Below are 21927 nucleotides of genomic sequence, written 5' to 3'. Positions count from 1 at the left end.
GAATTAGTAAAGTGGAAAAAGTCAATAGAAAAGTCTCATCACTTTTTAAAAATGAAAAATATAAAATAATTGGACATGTTATAATTATCCAATGGTCAGGAAATTGAAATGCTATTGGGAAAGAGAAAATGTAGCAAAATCAATATTTAAATGCATAATGACTAAAATGTTTCCTAATTTATCAAGAAAATCCCTCCCAGATTTTTTTTTTTTAAAAAAACCTCTCACTGAATTCTCACTAAGATAGATATCACTACACATAGATAGCACTACACATATATGTATGCAGGTACTCCTCCAAAATACTATATCATAATTAAACTACTGAAAGATAAATCAAGGAAACACTTTAAAAACAACAACAACAACAAAAAAAAAAGAAGCATGTCTCTGGAAGAAGAAATATACAGCCTTCTTCTTAAAAATAAAACAGGCTGGAGAGAAACAAACAAACCATTTCAAATCTAGTATACTATATACAGAAAAAAAACTACACAAGTGAAAGTAAAATAAATTATCAGAAAAGGAAAACTGAATTTTTCAGTAGCCAACCTACATCAAAGTTACTTCTAAATTTAGAACTTAAAATTCTGAAGACCACTCTCTAGCCAGGAACTAGCTAGGAAATACCAGGTGGAGTGAAGAAAAGCCAGATAAATACATGAGTCATTATATGTCAGCGGAAATGAGTGCTTTCTGGGTTTAAATATATATTTAGGCTTGAAATGCCTAACAAGTATCAAAAGACATGAAGGAATGACAAATTCTAGCATTAGTGATGTTATTTTAATTTAATTGTAAAGAATTAAAGAAAAGGTGTTGATCTTTTAAAGACAGTACAAATAGCAAATGAGTATGTAGCAAATTAATAGAAAATGTGATTAGTTATAAAGTAATTTTTTAATGTATGAAAACAAATTACAGTCCTGAAATTCTTTTACTCTTTGTAAGCCTTGGGAGCTTTTTCCCCCAATTATGTTTTTGAAATAATGGTAGATGTACAGGGATCCTTACAAATAACTGTGAGAGCTTTGCCCATCCCAGTCGTTCTGTTTTCCCCAATGGTTACATCTTACCTATTTCTCCTATGCTTTGAATCCATGAACTAGACATTGAACATGAGTATGTGCGGTTCTCTCCATCATACTCAGATTCCTGGAGCCACAAGTATAAGGTAGAAACCCATTTGATCATTAGGATTCCTTGGCTTACAATGCTTTCCACTACTAGCTTCCTATTTTAGTTACACTACATCTTGTTTCCTTGCCTTGGCCCATGTGCGCTGTTCTTGGCCCACTGTTTATCTTAGGCTAGGCCTCTGGTGGCCACATCCCAGCCTCATTGGCCTCTTCCATTTCCCAATGCAAGCACTGCTAGTCTCTTCCAGGCTCATCCATCTCTCTGAAGTAGTCTCTCCTTAGCTAACCTGTTACCTTCGAGTCCTTCCATAAAACATTTAAGCCAGTTTTCTCTCAATACTTGACTTTCCTTCTGTAGCTTGTACCAAAATTTTAAATCAGATATGTATTTCTTTTCATGTCTGACTCCTGACTTTTTCCTCTAATTAGACTCTAAATTTCAACAGGGAAGATAAATATAGGTCTGAATCATCTTCTAACCCTACTCTCTGATGAAGAATAGGACAGGTAACATATAGCAGGGACTCCAGCCCAAAGGATCAATGTAAATATGATTTTCCCCAGATTGGAATAATTTTTAAAATAGGAAATGAATATTCATGGTCCAAAACTATCCTGGGAGCTCAGATGAAAAGCACCATCTAAGGGCAGACAGACAGAAGTGAAGTTGCTTATCTCTGCAGCATGGCCCCCTCCTATGGGTATATAATTAATTAATACTAATTGGACTTAAATACATGCCCACAGGAAATGGATTATTGTTGTTATATAGCTCCTGAATGTCAGATTGGAAAGGTACACCCATTTTATTATAACTTCTGAATTCACTTTAGAAACCATAAGGAAGCTTTGTGATAATCTGGGCATTTAATCATTTTTCTAACCTTTCAAACTAGTCTCGGGGCTTAAGTAATAAAGACTATTATGACTTCTCCAAATCATATTGCTTCCCGATATGTAATCCAAATACCAATGATGATCAGCTCCAAAAATTCTTAAAACTAGATCTGCCCAACACCAAAAACAAAGGGAGAAGGACTATAAAAATAAAGAGGAGTATCTAGATAGTCTAAAAATTGGTTAGAGTCCCTAATGAAAGACAAGTCTATCTAATCATAAAGAGTCCTTTGCTGAGAAACAGGGGTCTTTCTAGTCTCAGCTCTGCTCCCAAGTAGCTAAGATCAACTATTTGTCTGTTTAAATCTCTGTTTCCTGGTCATGAAAAGAAATCTAAAGACTCTTATAATTTATGAAGCTGATTTCTAACCAAAAGTTGTATTCATAAGCTTCCTCGTGATCAGGAACAAACAAAGGCAATGAGAAAGAACTAACATCCTCGTACCTGCTGTCTGGCTATTGTTTTGTGAGCAGGTGATCTCATTTGCAGGAAGAAAATTTTGTATTTTCTTTGTTGTTTCACGGTAGCATGAGAGATGACATGCTTTTTTTTTTCTACCTTGTTAAAAGCTCCTATTATAGAAATTGCCAGGTCTATTAGTATATCTTAATTACCACATCTTGTGCTGCTTTTAGCCTCTAGTGAGGCAAAATTGCCATGATTTATGCTTTACTAACAATGATATTTTTACATTAGTAAGCAATTAAAGAGCCCTACAGCACTCCTGGGAACTTAAAAAAAAAAACTGTACAAGGACTGGCATCATTTTGATTTATATCTACTCTAATTGTGTTTATAGAAAACTTACAAAAGGGGAAGAGTGCATGAAAATGTTTATAGTGCTCACAATGCATAATTACATAAAGGGAAACATTACCGTTGCACCTTTGCTGAAGAGGTAACCCCTAACGCATGAAGGAATGGGTTCAGAAGTCACCATTGGGTAAAGAACAATGTCATGTCTTTGACTCATTAACCAGGTAAATTCAGATGAAAGGGAATCTACTCCAAAGTAAAGCTTCCGCTGTGAGTCCTGAGGAGCAGGGAGAGTGACAGAGGAGCTCAGGGTGAACTGAAAGAGCTGAGGTAGCATCCCTTTACACTGAAGCAGCATGCATGGGAGACTCATTAACAAAAGTACTCACTGGGGAGAAAGCAGCTACAAAATCAAGTATCACCTGCATGCTGTGAGTAGATCAAGCCCAGGAACAATTGGTCTCCTCTCCAAGCTACAAAATGGTAAGATCAGCCTTTCAAGTGCAATTTTTCTAGTGTCCATTTATTTTGGCGCTGGTGGGGTGTGTGTGAGGTCTTAGCATATCTCACTTACTTCTATCTCCTTTCAAACACTGAGTTTTATCTGACCCTCAGCAATCGTTCAGTCCTCCATACTCACTATCACAACCCCACTTGGTATTAAACAGAAGAACTCTACTGGTGAATGAATAATGGTGGAAAAAATGGCATCAGGACAGAATACGAATCTTTCAAAAATCACATCTTTTTGAGCTACCTACATCAGCCAAAACGTCTAATGAATCTAAAATGGATACACAGGACCCTTGTTAAACTCTGGAGCTTTTGGAATGTGTGTGGGGGGGGAGGGGAGACTCTCTCTATTCCAGACATTGTGTATCTCAGCATCCTACCTTCCCTGGGGAATTCATGTCCAGACTGAGATTTGATAAACACCACAGTAGAAGGTTAACAGAAACCAGACTGGCAAGGTGTCTGCCTTGGAACTTTAATCAGAATCACAAGATATACAACATGAAAGAAGGAGGAAGAAAAGGGACAGAAGAAGAGGAGGAAAGATGTGGCTCCCTGGAGGGATGTTTCAGATCTTCTCCAAAATGTTTCAATTGTGAACTAAATACCTGACATCAATTCAAGGTGGGGAGCTATTTTTATTTTCAAATCTGAGAACACAAGGAACATCTTTGACCAGGAATTTCTTGTTTCAATAAAACAGACTCAGAGATGGCCCCCCTACCTCGAGACAGACAGCGAGGAGTGGCAGGTGGTTTCGCTGTATGTGGAAACTTTGCATTTAAACAATCAAGTCTCACTGTCTCCAGGTCAGACTTTTTACAGTGTTTCTGAATAAGCGTATAGGATTCCCACAGATGTCCATGCAAGGCCATTCCACATGAAGACTTGTAGGGAAATGGCAAACATGTGCACTTCCTCTCCTTACCTCTAGGTTGTCTTGAAGCAATGACATCACTCAAAACCCTCATATGTATTCCTATATGCTCACCTTACATTCCTACATCAAATTGCATTCTACACAGAATACAAAGATCAAATTTCTGAGGCGTGGTACTCAGGTATAAGCTCAGGTCCCTACTTGCTAGTCAGGTGATCTAATACCTGAGCTGTGTCTCCAGTCCTATGTATGTTAATTCTGGTTTTGTGGATAGACTTTTTGTGAGACAGAGATTCTCCAACCTGTGCCACCTGTGTAAACTTGGGTTATACTTGTATACCATCCCCGCCAATTCATTTGTTGAGATGGGTGTCTGAATAAGTTTGTCTCCTGATCTCAGCCTTCTAAGAGCTGGGATTCCAGGCACGTGCCACCACACTCATCCCCAGTGAATATTAATATTAGAATGCTAGAGAAGGCAAACCATCCACATTGCTGACAGCCTTTTCTCAAGTACCATCTCTCCATTAGGGACCAATATGTATACTGGAAAAAGATTAAGTTGTGTTTAATCAGTAATTGGCAGTTAAAATTTTTAAGTAAAATGTAATTAAGGAATATTTGAATAAAGAAATTGAGCTAAGTTAGAAGAATCTTAGAAAATGAGGAATCATTCTACAGAAAACTAATGGTAGCAGCACCTTCCTGATGCGTATGCCACTAGCTGCTCAGTCAAGGGTAACTTAAGCCTATTGCCAAGGCTATTCAGCACCATACAGAGTCTAATTCCAGAACCAAATCTTTACCAATTGCTTGTTTCTTTGCTATCTATCACACCACCTCTAATAAAGCCATTGTTCTAATTCATGAATTTTCTCCTCCTGCCTGGAGGAGATAATGGAGCACATCAAGGCAGGTGGATTGTGATTTTTCAGGTCAGCCAGACTAGGCAAAGTTATCAAGAGCCTATCTCAAGAAGAAGAAATCTGAAGATCACAGTTTGAAGTCGACCCAGACAGGAAAGTCCATGACTCTTTTCCACTCTTCCACTTAACCACCAAAAAGCCAGAAGTGGAGCTGTGGCTCAAGGGTAGGAGCCACAAGCATAAAAGCTCAAAGATAACTTCCAGACCCTGAATTCAAGAACCAGGACCCATACCCCAAAAGAAGGAAGACCCTATCTCACCATCACACAAACAAAATTCAAACAAAAATTCTGGGGCTCAAGTGATAGGGTACAACCTGCCATGCATGAATACTGGGTTAAATCTTCAGTGCTGCCAAACTAGCTAAAAATAAACACACAACAGTATCATCTCTTTAGCTTGTAAAAAAAAAAAAAAAAACAAAAACTCTTTCTGTTCCCAGACCTTAATTGCTAATTAAGAATTAAAGAAACATTTGTTTGGGATAGAGACAACTGCTCAGATGCACGCTCAATGAAGCCTTTGCCTCCTCCTTTAGGATCAAATCTGTGTCTGAATGAGTCCACATTCAGAGGCACATTCATTTTCTGAATAGCTTGTAATCAGAGGGTAGGTTTATGCCATTGTCTAAGAGCTTTTACAGCGAGTACTCCAATGCTTCCTCCAAAATTTATTCGACTAATTAATTTAATGCTTTCTATTATATCAACACGTTTTCCATTATTGTTCATCACAGAGTCCCAGGGAGAAAAGGTGGGCTGATCATATTTTCTAGGTACGTTAATGAAAGCCCATCCGAGGACCCAGCACCTGAATGATTCAACAAGGACTAGAGTTCAGTTTAGCAGTCCCTAACTCACTGCAGAATTGTCAACACTTTAAAGCTTTCATAAGTCTACCTGCCTTTAACAATAATGGGATTCTCTTTGAGTGTTTTAGTCATTGATTATAAGATGTTCATTTTGTCACAGTGGTAAGCACCACTGAACTAATGAACTAATCTAATATCTGGAAAATCCAAAGGGGTGTGTGTGTGTGTGTGTGTGTGTGTGTGTGTGTGTGTGTGTGTTGTGTGTGTGTATGTGCATCCAGTTATTCACCAACCCTCATCGACTGTTATAGAATATCTGGAAAAGATCTTGTAAAACAATTAAAACTCCTTTTTGTTTAATGTCTTTTCTTAGTTGCATATTGAGACTCTAAAATTTGCAGCTACATCCTGTCTTTACAGATTCTTTCTTGGCCCCCACAGAACAATAGCATATGCCTGTACTGTTTGAGAGATAGTGAATAATTTACTAAATCAGAACATTCTGTAAAAGACACCATTTTGCTTTGATTCATTTGTGTAACTGCCACTGAATTTAATGAGAATTATACACATCTGTCATTGGGCAGACCAACCCCATTATTTATTAAACCTAAAACCCACTATTTCCCAGAAAGCCTTCTCTTAGCCAATAATTAACAGACATAAGTCTCCCAAATTTGTGGCTTGTCTTCTTCTATCTTTACAATGAGGAAAACAGCTTGCTGGAAAAAATGAGCCAGGGAGAACTTTTTTTCCAGGGCAATAAGCATTCTTTCTTGTTTTCATGATAGAACTCCATTATCTATGTTCAAAAGGTAAGAGAGACTTTAACACCGACATTAACTTGACCATCTCAGAAACTAGAAACAGAACCCAAACAAAGATTTGATTCCAAACACCAATGAGGACTCTGAATCAAAAACCCTGGGGTATGACTCTGGTTGTTATTGAGTCTTCCAGCTTGATAATATTTGAGAACCATTGACCTCAACTTTTTCTTCAACATGTAAACTATGAGGATACAATCAATATTAGTAAGGAAAGGATGCATATCCCCATACTTTTTCTTTTGCACGCTTGTTTGTTCTACCAGAAAACTATAGTACATTTGTAATATAAACTATAGTTACTGTCAAATGAAAATTACCAGTCCTGTTTTTATTACTTTTATACATTATTTCCCACATTTAGATTATCCTCTTGTTTAGAAAGAGATGTATCGTAGATTTAGTCGCATTCATTTCTTCTGTGTAGGTTCTATTATCTGCCTTTGGAACTCTAGTCACTTGTTACCCCTTTAAATTTTCTAAAATTTTATTCAAAGATAGAATAGCAAATGAAATATTCGTAATTTATACAATTTTATTTTCCTAACTTTTGTAGCCTTCTCTTACTTTTTGCTAGTGAGAACAACTATGGAAACTCACTCTCCTTTTTTTGGATACAAATATCAGAGTGGGAAGAGATTCTGTTAGATATATTTTACTATTCCCCAGGTCTTCTCCTACCCAACGAGGCTTACCATTTGTTCTCTCTTATTTTGTAAAAGGGGTAGGGAATGGGCAAAAGCTATTGGTGCCAGTACACAGCCAGACAGTGCATAAAAATGTCTAATGATACAATTTATCTGCTAGACTGAAATACATTTCATAAGATGAAAGAAATAACTCTTTTAGTGCTGCTTTTGCAGCGCATTCTGCATTTAAACCTCCTAAAATTCTCTCTGGCAACATAGTCCATATTGCGATGATGGATAACTGATCTCCAACAGTGCTGTAAAGTGATTATTAATCTGTAAGCATCCACCTGCTGATGTATTCTATGGTTTTGAAAAAGTTAAGAACCATTTCCACCCAGTTGGAGCCATTATAATCTTTTCGAACCCTTCAGCATGGGCCTCCTGTCTGTGCCCATATTTCTTTATTAATTTAGTGGATTTCCAAGACCCCTCAGCACCATCCATAGACTAATTCCACAACCAATGAGGCAGCCGCATGTCCTGCAATGAAAGGGATTGTTACTGTGTTCCCAGGAGGAAACACGTCAGCAGTGGCCATCTGGGATTTCCATGTTTCATGTTTCAAAGCTCAGGACAATAGTTTCCCAGCCCATCACTGGCTTTCAGAGACAAAAAAAAAAAGACGACAACTTTGACATCTTCAAGTTCAGGTAATTTGGGGGAAAATGGACCAAGAATCTGGATCTTCACAAAGGAGCACTCAAACAATAAAACCTTAAGACATGTAGGTGGAAGGAGACAAAGGAGGCCTACTTGGGCTGGAGGAGAAGAGACAGTCAGTGAGTCAGGCTGTTTCCCTTTGCCCTTGGTAGAAAATTGCTTGGGAAGTTTCACACTGACTGTCTAACTCAGCTCTAAAACATCCAATTTAGTTCACTCCTCACACTTTGCAGAGGTCCAACCTGTTATGAAGATAAATGACTTGCTCTCCCTTCCTCAAAGATGAATGACAACAGAATTTGGCCAAATTTTATGTTTCTTGACATTTAGTGCATGGATGTTTTTCTACTAAGTTGTGTGAAAATCAAAGCATACCAAGGCATACTGACCAGAAAAAGAATAAAAACATGAGTTCTCCCTGGAGGAGCAAATGGGATTATATAAGGTCTACTTCTCTCAGACAAAACAATCATAAGGTAACTGAAAATATCATGGGAGGACATAGGACCAACCCAAAGGAGATGCCTCTGTGACCTCGCCATAAGTAGAACACTAGGCGATGTGTTATCAAACTCAAGGATTAGCAGACTAAGAGGTTCTAACCTTCAAACAAAGGAAATTAGAATTCAGTTTTAAAGGAAAGAAGAAAGAAGGTGCATTCATGTGGATTTGGGACAGAGAAGAAAAGTTGGGGGAAAAAAGGTAAATACATTTCCAGGAAGATAAGAGAAAAATTGTGCATCCTTTAAAATGACACTGCTATGAAAGGGAATATTTGGAGAGCAAAAGAAGCTCTTGGGTATTAAAAATCCAGGTCAGTAGAAACAGCAGGGGACAAAATTAAGAAATCTCACAGAAAGTAGTATACACAGATCAAAGGGCAGCAAAAGGACTAGAAAAAAATCAGATAAATAGATCAACGTTACTAGCCACAGAATGTACAAATCATATAAGCTTCATAGAGAGACCAGAATAAAGAAAGAATTATTAATAAAATAATGCAAGAAAATTTCCCCAAACTGAAAAGCAGGAATTTGAGTTTAAAGACCCAGCAAATGGCTAGTACAATTAGATACAAGACACTTATGTGCTTATAATATAGCTGCTCAACTAAGGTTAAAAGAATCTACAAGACTCTAGAGAGGAAGAATATCTTATAAGTTTACGACAATAAAATTGATTTAGACTGCTTAAAATTGCTTATGGATATACCTGCAAAATGTTAAAGACTATTCTAAAACAAAATGTTAATCATATCTAATGTAGAATAAAGGCATTAAATATGACCTTCCATATACCTTCCAATATAATAGGTTCTACTTCTCTCAGGCAAAACAATCATAATAAAACTGAAATTATCACATAAGGATAGAAGGACAAATAATAAAACCAAAGCAGATGCCTCAAAAATGTACTTAAGAAAACAGTCTACCAAACTGAAGAAACAAACCGAGAAAGGGAAACAATGGTAACCTAGACTACATATTAGATCCTCAGAAAATAAGGTCACCTTACACTTGTGAATATGACCTTATTTGGGAAAAGGGTCTTTGTGTATGTAATTAATTTAATGATCTTGCGAAGATGTCACTCTGGATTTAGAGTTAGACCTAAATCCAACGACACATTTTCTCATCAGAGAAATGCAGTGGTAGACTTGACAGGGGCACATGAGAGAAAGCCATAAGAAGAGAGAGCTGAAGGCTAGAGTTACATGACGAGAGTTGATGCATGCCTGGATTCATTATCACCTTCAAGAAAAGAACATGCAAATACTGTGTTTTGAGACTTCTAGACTGTTATTGGGGGAGAACAAATGTCTAGCTTTTTAAGTTAACAGTCACAAAGCTTATGGTTATTTGTTACAACAAATAGTAGGAATTAGTAGACAGAAATTCAGGAAATGGGAGTTATAAAATAGGGAAGTAGAGCAAAGAGAATCTTCAGGATGAAAGTGAAGAATGATTCCCAGGATGACAATTTGAAAAAAACAAAAACAAAAACTCCAAGCTAGATCTTAAAGAAGTTTCTTCAAGATGACTGTCAGGATCTGAATACCTATGTCCTCACAAACATCAAAACCTCAATGTATTGGCATGAGGAGCTGGGCCCCAGGGGATGGAATTTGTTTATGAGAATAAGGACTTCATGAATGGATTTGTGCTCCTGTACAAGGGACTCCAGACCCCTTCTGGCATAGGAAGATGCAATGCCGAGCAGCCCTTGTCTGAATCTGCAACTGACTGTTCTCTTAGATGTCCTGATTTCAAGACCTAAAAATAAATGTGTGTTGTTTAAGCCACTCAAATATGATAATTTTAAAGTGAGACTTTGGTATTGATAGACTACTTCTTGGTGTAAAGAGATGTTTCTGAAAGAAATTTAGGCAACTGGCAGACTGGGTGAAGGTTCAAAGGTAGTTCAGCAAATGAAAGTTCAGAATAGAAAAGAAAGTTCATTTCAAGATGTACTATAAATAATGAATACTGCTCTTATCATGATTATAATTTAACACCAGGAGGAAGCTCAGGGACAGAAGTGTATGTAAGAGAATGTGCTCACAGAAGGCTGGGTGATGGGTGTGTGTGTACAACAGCTGGGTGTAGTGGGGCAAAGAGGGGAAATGACTAACATCCTCAACTTCCATCAGATTAAAATTGAACAATGGATATAAAAGCAATTTAAGCATGATCATTAAGAGTGGTGTAGAAAATAACAAAAAATCATCTACATTATTGACAAATCACTACCTCTTGATATCATCCATACTCACCTGGTTAACAAATTATTGAGTAATCATCAGAATAGTTCTGTAATGAAAAGTAAATAAGAGTAACTGTCAGGTGTTTAGGATAGGTCACAGTTTTTTTCTTTACAGCGGTGGGATTTTGTCTGATTTTACTGGTAGAGACACAGAGGCCCTCCTGTCACCCAACAGTGTCAGTGCTGGATGTGGACCCTCAGACATACACTTCTGACATACACTTCATCATTTCTTATTTCAATGGAACTATTTGGAAGGGAAGATGGCATACTGCTTAAAAAACTTCCTAGAACTAGTAACCTCCTTAAATTATGTATGCACATAATACTGCTATTAAGAAACTACTGAGAATCCATTTAATCTTTGGTATTGACTATTCCAAGCAATCAGAATAAACCTTGGTATGGGGCCATTTTCCAACACAGAATTAGATAAAATGAAAGTTTCTCTGGCCACATAAATACTCAATCTGCCCTACTATTGGAGACTCAACAACAAAAGCAACAAGACAACTTTTGAAAGATGAAAAGGACTCCCCTAGAAATGCAGTGGGATGCATCAGGTGCCAAGTGTGCTGGACTGAAAAGCAAAGTGATGCAGCTTTGTAGCTACCTGTGGCAGACCAGAGCACACCTCTATGATATTTGCATTCTCCTGGGAACACTTCATTCCCATAAATTGAATCAACACCTGGGTAAACCTAAGAAAGCTGAAGAATTAGAATAAATTAATTTGCATGAAAATGAAGCAAAATATTTAAACCTCAGTAAGTATATTTGCTTTTTTTAGTTGTGCCAGAGTTTATATATGGAAATGATCCCCAATCAATAGGAAATGAGTAGATGAAGTATTCAGGATCTGCTCCTTAACAGTAATAGATTGTAAATTTAAACTATAGGATGGCATATTATGATGAAAACTATTAAAAAAGGAAATGAGTTATTCTTTGGTAATCTCAAAGGGATTGTACCTGTTATTTGAATGTCAACAAACAGCCAGGAGCTGGTGGCTCCCACTTGTAGTCCTAGCTACTCAGGAGGCTAAGATCTGAGGATCGTGGTTCAAAGCCAGCCAGGGCAGGAAAGTTTGTAAGACACTTTTCTCCAATAAACTACTCAGAAAAAATTGGAATTGGCACTGTGGCTCAAGTTGTAGAGCACTAGCCTTGAGCACAGAGAGGCTTATGATCAGAGTCGCAGGCCCTGAGTTGAAGGAGCAGGACAGCAATGAAAATGGAGGAGGAATAGGAGGAGGAAACACCAAAAAACAAAAACAAAAACAAAAAACCAAGTACATCAAAGGGAACCTGTAGCTAGAGCCTAATGGCAGGTTAAAAAATAATGTTTTAGTGCCCAGGTCCAGAGTTTAGGCCCCATGACCAACAAAAATTATATATATATATGTGTGTGTGTGTGTGTGTGTGTGTGTGTGTGTGTGTGTGTGTGTGTGTGTGTGTGTGTGTGTATATCATATATATACACACATATATATAACATATATGTGTGTGTGTGTGTGTGTGTGTGTATATATATATATATATATATATATATATATATATATAAAGCATAGACATGCATCCCTAATTTGATAGTAAACTTAATGCTTTGGATGCCAATGCAGAAAAAGCAATAGGATTAAATGATTACAGCTTCAAAACATACTTTTCCTTTAGATCTACCGCTGTCAAACAGGAAAATCCATCATGAAAGCTAAAAGGCATGCTTGCTGTCTGCCTAATAATTGAAATAGTTAATACTTTATGGGTGTTTATTGGCACAACGGGCCATTCTAATTGCTCTATAGATAGACAAATTCGTTGATTTCTCACTGGCTTATGAGGTTGGCATGACTGATAGCAACCCTGTGAAAACGAAGGAACATGTCACAAAGGGGCCCAGTGGGATCATCAAATTGTGTTGCTGGCTCGCTCTAGATCCTGAGCTTCCCACTCTCAAACATTTGAAGAAAAGCTTTGTTAATGAAAGAACTGTATAGAGCAGTGTTCCTCACTAAAGGAAACACATAACCCAGGGGCTTGTGTCTGCCAGCCATACTCCTATCCCTTGTCTCCTGCTAACTTCCCAAGACATGAGAAAAGGCTTCATTTTAAACAATCAAACTGTTAAAAACAGGTTGGTAACCAAGAATACCTAACTATACCCTTTCCTTATTTATTGCATTGTTTGGTTATATATTGTTTTCTTTTGTGGATGAGGACATCAGGCTAGGAAGAGTAGGTTCTTTATGCTTAGGCTAATGCAGCACAAAACCTCAGTTTTGACATTCCCTGGTTGTACAACTTGGGGCTTACCCAATATTATTTGCCTGATGGGATGAGTAACTAGGGTCCAAAGCTGTGAGCCATGGTAATTTTCTCTTAATAAGTATAAAATTACAAGTAGTTCATGGTAAAGGAAAGATGACTAGCCCAGGTGTTCATAATACATTTGACTGCTTATAAAGGGATTTTTTTTGCAGAGTGACAGGCAGGGAGTTGGTGCTCCACACAAACTATGTTTTTTTGTTGTTAGTGGTGGGAGATTAAAAAGTGATAGAAAAGAATCGTGCTCTGTAAAATATTTTTCCTTAATATGGTTAAGACAAAGCTCAGAATCAGAGAGAGGCAAGGGGGAGATGGGAGGGAGAGAAATTGTCCTTAAAGGTTTAGTTTAGCATGGAAGGGGTTGGGGGGGTGGTGGGCTGGGAGTGTTTTCATTTTCCTTGTTGAATTTGTCCTCTAGCCATGTTGGTAGAGAAAGATCAAATTTAACAGAAAATGTTGCCTGGGGGCTGGGAAGATGGCTCAATGGTAGAGCGCTTGCCTTGCTTGAGGCCCTGGGTTCGATTCTTCAGCACCACATAAGCAAAAAGAAAAAAGCCAGAAGTGGTGCTGTGGCTCAAGTGGTAGAGTGCTAGCCTTGAGCTGAAGAGCTGAGGGACAGCGCCCAGGCCCAGAGTTCAAGCCCCACCACCGGACCAAAAAAAGAAAAAGAAAAAGAAAATGTTGCCTGTATTTATCCTCAAATTACGCTTTAATGGATTAGTTAACCACCATAATTTTAGGATTAGTTCTTGAGAAAGGGAGCATTACTTGAAATAAAATTCATTTAGAAAAAGAGAGGGGCAGCAAGGAAGAGATGAGAAGGAGACAGAGCGGGAAATGAATGAGAGGAAAGATAGAAAGTCAGTTCATGACAGGGAGGTTGGTGCAGAGGAGGAATTTTGACAGATGCCCCAGAAACATTCATTGTTCAGAGCTATTCCCAAAACCATGCCTACACAAACTATAGATGGAATTTTCAATCAAAGGCTGAGGCAGTATGAACAAAATGATCCCATAGTGCTAAGATAGATTTTCCAAGATGATAAAATGAGTCTTTGGTGGAAAGTGACTTATACCAACTGCTATCCCAAAAAGTATACCTAGAAATACAGTTGGAACAAAAAATAAAATAAGCTGTCCTCATAAGAAAAAAGAATTAACATTTTTGTATATTGAAAGATAAGAAGCATTGGATCTTTACAATGACATAACTGCTCTACAAATATGTATTACATATATCTAAATATTTCTACATATCATTTAGTTTACATAAACAAGGTAGGGCTTTTTTATTTTATTTTGAACTATTTGCACCATTTTACAAATGAAGAAACACAGTAAAAAAGAAAGAAAGAACTTACAGGTTACTTGCTCAAGTGCAAAGGTGAGTATTTTTGCAATCAAACATCAGAGACAAAGTTCATTCTTGTACATGACAGGCCATTTCTCAATTGACTCTACATTTCCTACCATATTTCCTGCCACAGGGCTTTGCCAGTAATAAGTGGCTTGTAAACACTGAAATTTCCTGTACAGTTAAAGACACTGAAGATTTCTATAAAAATGAACCCAAGAGGATTAATTAGTCATTAAGCCTCAACAAGGATTAATTTGTCAGATTAATGTAGCAGCAAACAGGGATCTGAGGAGCTAGGGAAAGGAAGGAGAAAAATTTGATGTATGTGAGGAAGAAACAATACAGCACAGCACACTTTCTGATGAGGGTGTAAGTATGGGGTACCAAGGTTGTTTGGGCATATACTCAGGAAGACAGTAATGTGGATGAGGGTGAAAAGGAGAATCCTGTGCTCTGCTCAAATAACGCCAGAGCCACCCTCTGTGTCATTTACAGAATGACTCTATCCTGGGGCCACAATGGGCGACTAAAGCACATCATGTTCAACCATATCAGATTACGTTCTTTAACTTGGTTCAAACAATGAGACTGCAGGGTCAAGTCAATTCCTGTGCAGAAGATGGAGATTTAGGAAGTGTTAAGTTGAGGCAACGAGTACCATGTCTCTGCACACATGAGTTGATTCATGGTGACAGAAGATAAATCCAACCTATAGCAAGAGGAGAGGAGAAAGGTGAAAACGATCCTACATAGTCACATAAATAATGAGTCCTTGCTCCTGAGGCCAAGATGGTGTTCATGTTGCTCAGATTACCTTGGATATCACTGCCTCATAAATTCCTTCTCTGTCTCTGTTTCATCTTTCTTCTTCCCTCTTCTCTTTCTCCTCCTTTCCTCCTTTCCTCCTCCTCCTCTTCCTCCTCCTCCTCCTGATCCTCCTCTTCCTTCTCCTCCTCCTCTTCCTCTTCCTCCTCCTCTTTCTCCTCTCTAGTGCTCTGTCTCTCTATCTCTCTGGCTCTCTCTCTCTCTCTCTCCCTCTCTCTCTTTTGGTGCTGGTTCTAGGGTTTGAACTCAGAGCCTCTCACTTTCCTTTGGCATTTTCACTGAAGGCTGTCACTCTACTACTTGACTCATATTCCCTACTTCTAGCTTTTTGGTGGTTAATTGGAGATAAGAGTCTCACAGACTCTTCTGATCCTTGATCCTCAGATCTTAGTCTCCTGCATAAGGCTTCTCTCCTAAGAAGCCCCTGGCTTCTTTTCTTCAACTAGCAAAAACTAGTTTTTAGTTATATCAGGAACCAAGAACAAATAAATGGTCAGTAGGCAATAATATAGCTGATCTTACTATCTGAATTTAACTCCTACTGAAATGAGAAATAACATACACTTTTGAGTTTTCTAGTTTGTGTTTTCTTTTGTTCTGCTTTGCTTTGCTTTCTGTAGGAGTTAGTCTAGCTTAATATGGAAAGTGACTCCTGTGAACTTACACACAACTAACTAGAAGCAGAGTTGGGACCAGGATGGGACCGTTGGGATTTCTATTTCAATGTGTTTCTCCTCAAGACATTACCTTAATTTGTACCACATATGTAAAGATGGAAGAGAGTAATTAAACTTTTATTACCATCTAAATGAAAGCTTTTGACTAAGCCCGCATGTTTAAAATGCAACCGTATGCTATGAAAGATTATATAAATGGAGACCTTGCTGTAATCTGTACAACACTAAATAAGTAAAAGAAAAATCACCGCCTTTGGCTCAGACAGCATTTCACATCGGTTTAATTAAACACTTACATAAATACCCACACAAACACACACACACACACACACACACACACACACACACACACACACACACACACGCCCCTAAACAACCACAAATCTACATCTAAGGTTCATTATGCCGACAGCCAGATGATTTGGAATAAAACTTCAAATGGTTTCTGTTAGAAATGAGAAAGAACAAAAGAGAAAAGAGATAATATGGCCATGTACATAGAATATAAAACATAATGTGCGCTGTGAGCCCTCAGGTGCTGAAGTTATAAGTACCTCACTGTTGCCTTGAAATTTTAAAAAAGCAAAAAAACCAAAAATAAACAGATTTTGATTTTTTTTTCCAAGCTTGTGCTATAGAAAGAGAGCTGGCTACAGTGAAATTGTTGGCCTGTGTCTATCCCTGGACCTTTGCTAACATTGTTTCAGGACTGAAATGTTTGAAGATGATATCAAAGTTCTTTCTATAATACAATACTGAATGTTGCTCTCTGGTGGTGGCTTTGGGGGTAGGGGTGTATCTATAATGTTCTTGGTGAAATGATTCCAAATGATTTTCTTTAAACATAGAAGATAATGGAAGGTTGAGTAGAGTTGTAATAGGAAGCATAGAGGTTGAATAAATCTGATTGAAGTAAAGATCAAAACAGCTGTAGTAATAGCAAATAATCAATCTGAGTGGACAAAATGCATTGCTTTTAAAAATCTGAAATTATGGCCTTAAATTAATCATCTCTCTCATTCTCCACACCTTTCCTGAATACTGTTTATTCCTCTTCGGCCTTCTATAATAACCACAACCACAATGGTCAGAAAAGGATGACAGAGAATCGATCTATTCCAATATACTGTAAAAAGGACAAAATCCTTTGGAGACTAGTAGATAGAAGATACTGATATGAATGACTCCTTTTCCTTTAAAGAAGTAAAAAATCACCCCACCAACACAGGGGAAAACACTTGACTAATACCTACCTGTATCAGCAACCTCATTTCTTCCTGTTTCAAGCATAAAAGTAATTATGGGCCCAGCAATAAATATCACATTTTTTATCTTGACAGAAAGTGGGAAGGGTACAAGGGTTTAATGGTATTATTTATTATCCACATCGTACACATTAATTTCTGCCCCTATTGGAGATTTGCATTCGTTTAAAATGTTCACATTAGCTTTACCCAGATGGTGTCTATTGAATTCAAGCATTTTAAACACATTCTATTTTCCATCTGAAAGTTACCAAAAGGCATTTAAAGCAGCCCCATAACGTTGCTTCAGTATTACCTCTCCTCAGGAGTGAAGAAAGGTAAATAGAGGTGGGCGAAGCATGGTCAGGGTTTCTACTCTAAATATCTGTGATTAGTTTTGAGGCTCTCATCAATGTGATGGGGGGGGAGACTCGGTAACTAAAATCAGATTGGCCAGTGAAATCCTAACTTCTTTATATCTCCTTGTAACTGAACAAGTCCCAAAGAATAATTAGTATCAGAGAAATTATCTGTTTTCTGAAATTTTAGACAGAGACTAAGGTAGGGAATAAGAAGAATTTAAATAGTTAAGCCTAAGCCTCAAGCCTGTTAAGCCTAAATCCTTCATAAAATAGTAAGTCTTTTCTCCCAATCTCTGAGGCAGAGGCATGGTGACACAACAGGAACACAGAGAGGAGCAAAGATAGGAGCTCCTTTCCTGGGTCTATCTCTAGCCAGCTGTGTAATCCAGGGAGGATTTATTTCACTTCTCACAACTCCATCCATTTCCTCACCTATAAAATTCTCAGGCTCCATATGAATGACTAGTCTGAATAGAGGTCATGACCCCCCTACAGTTGTGAGGGGTGGAGGGCCAGCCTCCTCATGGTTTCAGTCTGGGATAAGAAGTCTCTAGTTCCCATCACCAGACACAGAGCAGCCCAGGTCAAACAGCAATGTGGCTTGTCACTAAAATCTACTACCATTTTCAACTGAGGCTTCCCATAGACTTAAAAGCAACAAGGAAGACGCTGAAAAGGTGGGATGAAAAGGTAGTTAACGTTGCAACCCTGTATGTTTTTCTCTTTATCTCTCTCTAAATGAGTCCTTTACCTTCCCTAACCCCTTCAACACCAATGATACCTCCTTCACAACCACCATCCCTGGCCCTATACACTAGTGGGGTAAGAGTGTATGAATTGCTTTCCTTTCTTTTTTTCTTCTTCTGATAAGGCTATTAGAATTTATGTACGGAAAGTTAAAGTGATTTTTCTCCTGCTTAAGTTGTCTGTGCATAAAGCTTAAGGCTGGGCCTAAGTTCAGTGTAATAACAGACACTGGAAAGGTTTGAGTATAATTCCGTGTGTGTGTGTGTGTGTGTGTGTGTGTGTGTGTGTGTGTGTGTGTGTGTGTGTGTGTGTGTGTGTGTGTGTGTGTGTGTGTCTCCTCTAATTGGAGTTCTGGGTCATGACTGGGCCTGAAAAGGACATCAGAAGGTGAAAGGAGCTTTATTTGACCCTCCACACTCACTCTTTCAAGGCTAAGCTTTAGGAGAGAATGACCATAGCCAATGACTTAGTTGAGAAGTAAATAAAGGCAGTAGAATCAGGAAAGTGGCCTTGAATGAGACAAGTAGGAGAGTGTATATTGTGGAAATTGCCAATTGACGTGTTCAAGCTGCTGAGACTGACATCAGTCACATATTTGTCATCCTAGAGTTTTAATGTGAGAAGCAACACAGAAAGTCACCTTGTCCTGGTTTCCCCTTAATAAGTGGACAATCTGGGAGTTAAGAGTGCACAGCTGGAAGCTTTGTGTTCCAAAGTGCACAAGTTCTGACTCCTACTTCGTCGTTCTTTCATAAAATTATAGGAAGCAAGTTGCTTCTAGAAGCAACTGTACCGGACTGGGAAGGTGGGCTCAGTGATAGAATGCTTGCCTTGCATACATAAGGCCCTGGGTTCGATTCCTCAGCACCACATAAGCAGAAAATAAAAAAGCTAGAAGTGGCGCTGTGGCTCAGGTGGTAGAGCGGTAGCCTTGAGCTGAAGAGCTGAGGGACAGCGTCCAGGTCTAGAGTTCAGGCCCCACAACCGGCAAGGAAAAAAAAATAAAAAGCAACTGTACCATCTAGTGGTTCACAATGGACAGATACCTATAAAAATCAGCATTCCTTCTGAAAAATTTTACTTGCTTACCAGTAGGAATTTACACACACACACACAACTTTAAAGTCCACTTTGTAGATTTGACTTATAGCCTTTTACTTTAGAAGATAAGGCCAAGCACAAAGGGGAACAACTCATATAATCAAAAGGCTTTTGTTGATTCCCTTCTCATATTACAGATGCTAGTACAGTGGCATCTGCTCAATGGCCACCTGCTTCCTTTATGCATGTAGGTTGTGCCAAATGCTATCCCTAACTACAAGGATTATAGATTATCCTGGGATGATCAACTCCAGCCTAAACCCAGGCCATTCACCTGATGGTTGGTGCCAAATCACCTAGACAACTCTTATCTTAAAGAATAAGTGACTCATGGATATGATACACCATTTGGCATCAAGTGAGCAGGATCGGAAATTCACCATAGAATTCCATGTTAGGCATCTCATCTTTCATCCTCTAATTCAATCCACTGAGTCAGTAATTAAAACTGAGTTTTACAAGTCACCAGTGATATTGTATGTGACAGAAGGTCATAGTGGTTTGCAACAGTCCCAGAGATACTTGCGCAGCCTGACATTTCTGCCCTGGCTGGCTTCAAACCAAGAGCCTCAGATCTCAACCTGGTGAGTAACTAGAATTACAGCTATGAGCCATGGCACTGGCATCAAAGAACGCATTTGGATAGGATTAAAGACTGACAGAGATGCTTCTCCACAGGTAAGAAGTCATGTGGTACAGATGGTGATGAGGATTAGGAAGACACTTGGATCCTCCAAGCAGAAACTGAAAGAAGTTGGGAGAGAACAAGAGAAAGCAACACTAATTCCATGACACCCCTGCCATTTCATCATACTGGAAGAGTCCTTACAAAAGACTTGCTCGAAGCTTCATATTGTTGCAAAGTTTCATCCAGACAGTCTCAAATAAAGGGAGCCAATGGTGTAGATGATGAAGACTCAGATTGTTTTGTGTGTTCCCACTTGAGCTTGGAAAAACTTCCAGAATGTTCTTCCCCTTTACCTGCCCTCCCTCCTAAGGCCTAAGGAAGTTAAAGAGGCCATTTTTGAGCCATGAAAAATGATTTCATTATTGCATTATTCATTATAGACTCATTCTCTGTCCTTCACATAAGGCAGCAGGCAGTAAAACAATGGTGAAAACTCCAGTTTCAACATGGTAACCCAACGTGTTACCAAACCTTTGAGAATATCAGTTTCTGATTAGCACTTCCCATGATTAAAAAAAGAAAAGAAAGAAAGAAAGGGAGAGACAGGGGTTGGAGCACTGTAGAAGTTCATTTGATTGTAGAACTGAGAGATACCTGTGAGGGGAATCTTCACTCTTCGTCATTATCCTGGCCTATGTTTGCTGCAGGTTCACTTCCTTTAACCCTACATAATTTCTTGCTCCTCTCATCACTCTGGGCTTAGGAATATTTCTTAAAATTCACACCATAACCTAGTTAGGTGCTACTGAAGGGAATTCCTTCAGATGTATAATTGCTTTTGGTTTTATTTAGATTTACTGAGGTCAATAGAATGTAACCTGTTAGATGATGTGTTTCATCTAAGAAAATGTGAAGCATAAATGAAAACCTTAATAGTGACACACTGGCATGTGTTCTCATTACAACATCAAAGTAAACATCACCAGGTAGACAAGACTGAAAGAAGATATACTGCTCAGGGTATAGTTATTAGAAAACACCTCACATAGTTCACTCTTGCCAGAAAACTCTGAGGATTGTCTCAACACTTGGAGGTCAGTATTAGTGGAAAGTCTTCTTTTTGAATGCTTTCTGACAGGATCTGTCTGTCTGACACTAGAAATGGGCAGTTCTTTATAGTTTAGTGTGTCTATGACACAGACTTTGATTTGAAGGTTACAGCCCCTGCCCTCCAGCACTCAATATGTAATTCTAAAGACAATAAGTGTGCTTTCCTAGCACAGATCAACAGATGATTCATACCTTTGTGTTATTTTAAGCCTGTCAGAAGATGTGATATTTTTTCTTCCACGGAGGACCATATATTTCACGTGCTGAGATTTAGCCTACACAGAGAGACATTTATAGGGAAATCATGGAGCTTCCTGACATGTACATGAAAGTCTCCCATTGAAAACACCTCTGATGAAATGTGTTTATCCAATTACAGAATCCTGTCACTGTATTCCTGCATCCCTGTGGGCATTATTATGGCATACTGTCCATCTGATGGATTTCAGGGCACAGTAACTAAGTGAAAAATCCCTAGGTCCTCTTTTCTGTGTTAACAGAGACTTAGAAGTTAAATAGAAAAATAGAGAGTATGGGCTAGAAAGTGGGATGCTGTCAGATATATTCTAAGTCCTAAGTGAACTTTTTTTTCAATTTGTTTCCCTTTTTTAAATTCTCTGGGACCCAAATCTGCAAAGTATAAAAGGCTATTTACAGCCCTGCTGGTGAGCCACTTTTGTGCCTATT

General features: G+C 38.4%; 1 protein-coding gene across 1 annotated transcript in view; it reads right to left on the bottom strand.

Moving 5' to 3' along the window:
* Dcc (DCC netrin 1 receptor) overlaps positions 1-21927 on the bottom strand; it is a 992977-nt gene that overhangs the window by 851209 nt on the left and 119841 nt on the right. The gene's annotated exons all lie outside the window — the stretch shown is intronic.

The sequence above is a fragment of the Dipodomys spectabilis genome, unplaced genomic scaffold (assembly GCF_019054845.1).
Source record: "Dipodomys spectabilis isolate Male_0828 unplaced genomic scaffold, ASM1905484v1 ptg000024l, whole genome shotgun sequence".
NCBI lineage: Eukaryota > Metazoa > Chordata > Mammalia > Rodentia > Heteromyidae > Dipodomys > Dipodomys spectabilis.
The sequence above is the reverse complement of the archived record's forward strand: the minus strand, read 5'-3'. Positions and strand labels throughout refer to the sequence as shown.